Below are 4,499 nucleotides of genomic sequence, written 5' to 3'. Positions count from 1 at the left end.
CAGGCTCCGTTCCAAGACGAGGGGAAGGCCTGTGTTTGGCTGAGCTGGTTACTATCAAAGATTCTGCCCTTTTTCACAGAGCTCTTTTTACTGGCATGAAAAGTAAACTGAGCAACGATCATGTGAAGTGGGCTTTAGTGGGACTTCAAGAACGTCTGTGTTCATTCATCTGCTGTGCTGCAGAGGCCTGATTTCAAGGACCAGATCAATGACCTAGTAGACACCATGCTTAAGAGTGTCCTGTATTTTTGAGTGGTGGAACAATGAGACCTGGAGTCAGTACTGCAAAGCAAGTTCAACATACTCCGGTTATCTTTTTGTTATCAGGCTTCACTAAGCCTAACAACTGCAATCACGTGAAGCGGGTCATCAACTCGATAAGTTCACCCGGGTTTTCCCAATCTAGCTCTGAGCATGTTCACATAAAATAAACATATGATCATTGTAAACAAAGTAAATCTACTGGCAGAAGAGTGGCATATTTTACTAATGAACACCAAAGTTCAAAATGAGACAAATATAAAGACCAAACACATATTTTAGGATTTAGCAACAGTTACAGCTGCCAAATGCAAAAAGGTACCTTGCAATAATGTGCAAATTCTATAGTAGTCTATAATATCACTGTACCATCTTTGGGGCATGAGTAGATCTGACTTTCATTGTATTCATCTCAAAGAAATGTCCATCTATTCAATAAGCACTGGACAGCCTTTTTTTTTTTTTTTTTAACCTTTATTTAACCAGGAGAGTCCCATTGAGATTAAAAATCTCTTTTTCAAGGGACACCTGGTCAAGACAGGCAGCATCATAAGAAACACACAGTTACAGACAGAAGAACACAGAATGAGACAAATTAAAATAAACTAAAAGTTAAGATTCAGTTACGTAACCTGGTTAATTTAAAAACATTGACATTTTTGGGAACCCACCTCCATTTCTTTCATTTTAGATTTAAAATCAGTAAGTGGTATCAGTTATTTGAGTTTTAAATCATTCTGCAACATATTCCATGATGAGGGTGCAGAGTACACAAAAGCCCTTCTTCCCATTTCCGTTCTGGCATTTGGGACAGCGAGCATAAAGAAGTCCTGAGAACACAAGGAGTATTGTCCGGCACTTTTCTGTGTGATGAAGACACAGGTAGTTTGGGAGCAGACCAAGGATTGCCTTATAAATGAAGGTGTACCAGTGACAGCCTACAGGTGGCCAGAGCAGGCCATCCTACCCCAGAGTATAACTCAGTGGTGAGTCAGAGTAATGAACCGCAATGAAGCATGGTAAGATGTGTCCACCATACGAAGACAGTTAGCAGAGGCATGCATATATAGAAGATCACCATAGTCCAGCACAGGTAAAAAAGTAGCAGCAACTAGTCACTTTGTTTTTTACATTAATTGAAAAACACAGCTTATTTCAAAAATAAAAACTTAGTTTTAACCTAAACTTTTTCACCAAGTGCTGCACATGTGGCTGAAAAGTGAGATATTTATAAGAGTCAACAACCTCTATTTCACTTCCTTCAAGAGTGACCACCGAAGGGATATTCTCCGAGAGTTTGAAAACAACATAAGTTTTGTCTTATCTGCATTTAGAACAAGTTTCAGTTGAAAAAGGCTATGTGGTGGCGGGGTGTGGTTAGCTCAGCTGCAGGAGGTAGAGAGTGGGAGGAGTGGTTCAGGGAACGATGCCAGGAAGGGGTAATGAGCACAGCTGAGCCAAATACGAACTGATGAGCACAGCTGAGCTGGATGTGGACTGATGAGCTCTCCCCTATAAAGGGAGCAGGGAGAAGGAGGTTGGAGGAGAAGTGGTTGCACGAGGACATTGGTGTATGGGCCGGGCAAATAAAAGCATTTTACACCTGAACGTACGACTGAGCATGTCATCTGTGTCCAGGAGAGACCCTGGTAGCACCAAGCTTGCTACAGGCTATTTTGAACAACATTAAAAGCATTTTGCAAGAGATCAATTGCCTGCACAAGAGTTGACGCACCGCAATATATCAGTGTCATTAGCATAGAAGTGAAAGTTAGCGTCCAACACATTTTGGACCAAATTATTTATATAAACAGTAAATAAAAGTGGACCTAATACAGAGCCTTGTGGCACACCTTTGCAGACGGTTGCAATATCAGAGCATAGGCCATCATATCTGATGCACTGAGACCTATTTTCAAGATGGCTCGTGAACCAAGCGACCGCTTGCTCCGAGAGCCCTGAGTTGAGGAGCCTTAGCCTTAAAACATCATGGTCAACTGTGTCAAATGCTTTAGACAGATCGATAAACAGTGATGCACAATGTTGCTTCTTGTCAAGAGCAACAGAAATGTAATTTACCACTTTCAGTGCAGCTGTAATAGTGCTGTGTTTTTTCTTAAAGCCTGACTGATGGGTTGATAAAATGGCATCGGTGTATAAGAACTCCAAGTTGTTTGCTCACCAGAGGTTCAAGGATTTTAGCAAGTACAGATAAATTAGATATTGGCCTATAGTTATTTAAAATAGCTGTGTCACCACCTTTAAACAATGGGAGAACAAAGGTACATTTCCATTTCCTTGGTATTTCCTTATTTTTCATTGTCAGATTAAAAAGATATGAACGAGGCTCTGCAACAAAATCAGCAAGTCAATTTAAAAAAATAAGGGTCTATACAGTCAGGCCCTGAAAGTTTCCTATGATCTAAGCTTTTTAGGGCTTTATAAACTTCCTGCACAGAAAATGGGATAAAATTAAAAGGCTTGAACGGTATGAACTGGAACACCAGTACAGGGTTTCACAGACCTTAGACAACAAGAGTCAAACAGAGCCAGAAGATATGAAGTGTTTGTTAAAACAATTCAATATCTCCATTTTGTTATGAACAGCGACATAACCCTTCATAATAAAAGCAGGTAAAGCTTGCGAGTTCTTGCTCACAGAGGGATTTTATAGTTTTCCAAAATCTCCTCAGATCATTTAAATTTTCAGCAGTAACAGACAAATAACATTCAGATTTTGCTTTCTTGATAAAAGAGGAACATTTGTTTCTTAGTTGCCTAAACACAAGCCAGTCAGTGGCAGAACCTGTTGTTCTTGCCTTAGCCCACACCAGGTTTCGCTCATGACTACTGTCTGCTAGATCAAAGGAGAACCAGACAATGTCCCTGTACTCTGTATCATTACAAAAAGAGCAGGCTGTCTCCACATCAGGGATCAGCTCTATCCTCCTCCAATTAAAATTAAACAAATTATGATAAAGCCCTTGTTCATTAAAATGTTTAAGATTCCTCTTATAAATGATATGTGGTTTTAATTTAGGGACCTTAGTGTTCCTGTTAGCAGCAACAACACAATGATCACATAGGTCATTGCAGAAAACACCAACAGCTGAGAATTTATGAGGAACATTAGTTAAAATCAAGTCAATTAATGTGGACTTCTCAGAGCACTTAAGATTTGGACAAGTGGGTGAATTAATTAACTGGGTAAGATTGACAGAATCACAAAAAGATTTAAAATCATTAGACACAGGCCAGTCCCAGTTAAGATCTCCATCTAAAACAATTTCATCATAATTTAGTGTCGCTAAAAGGTGTATCAGTTACTGTAAGGCCTCGTTTGAAGCAGATGGAGGTCTATAACACCAACAACGCTCATACAAAGGTCCTTAGAAATTTCAACATCCACTGCCAGAAACTCCAATTACTTGCAAATCGATTCAGACAGAACCACCTCCACAAGAAATTTTGATTTCACTTAACAGGCAACTCCGCCACCTTTATTTGGCCTGTCAGCACGATAAACATCGTAACCATCCACGTTAATGTCATCATCAATAACTGATTTTGTCAGCCAAGTTTCGGATATGGCAATGATGTCGGCATCTATTGATTTGACTCATATTCTAGTCATATCCATTTTTGGTAACAAGCTTAGCACATTCAAATGAATAATATGTAGACCTTGATCCAGCCCTTGATCATAACTACTTGTATTTAGTGTTTTCTACAGGTATTATTGTGAGTTAATGGTTAGTTTGTGAGTTGCTATGCACTGTTCTAGCAGTGAGGTGATTTATCATTAAAAGGGTGTTGTTTTTTAAAAGGTTAAGAGTTTTCCTGCTGGTCTTTCCGAATATGTATATTTTTATCATTAGTTCATTGAACTCAGACAAGCTGACCTACAGCTCAGTGAGAGTGCTCTTTGTCACTGTGGCGCTTTGGGTTAAATCCAAATGTACCAGTGTGACCAAACTGGGCTTGGAATATAAACAGATGAAAACTTTAACTCTTAAGAATGCACAATTTTATTAGCAACAAAAATGAAATGAAAAGATTTCGTCACAAGAGGCAATTTGCAGGTTGTTGGTGTTTTGCGCTCAAAAGAAGGAAGCAGCTCATTTGGGTACATCTAAAGCTGTAAACAGCAAAGAACTGGCTGAATATTAATATCTACCAAGTTTTCACATTCATGTACAGGTGGACAATGATCCAAAAATATGCATGTATCAACAGCA

Source organism: Embiotoca jacksoni, unplaced genomic scaffold, assembly GCF_022577435.1.
Source record: "Embiotoca jacksoni isolate LCO1_2020_lvr unplaced genomic scaffold, fEmbJac1.0.p SCAF_97, whole genome shotgun sequence".
Taxonomy (NCBI): domain Eukaryota; kingdom Metazoa; phylum Chordata; class Actinopteri; family Embiotocidae; genus Embiotoca; species Embiotoca jacksoni.
Note: the sequence above shows the minus strand (reverse complement) of the source record.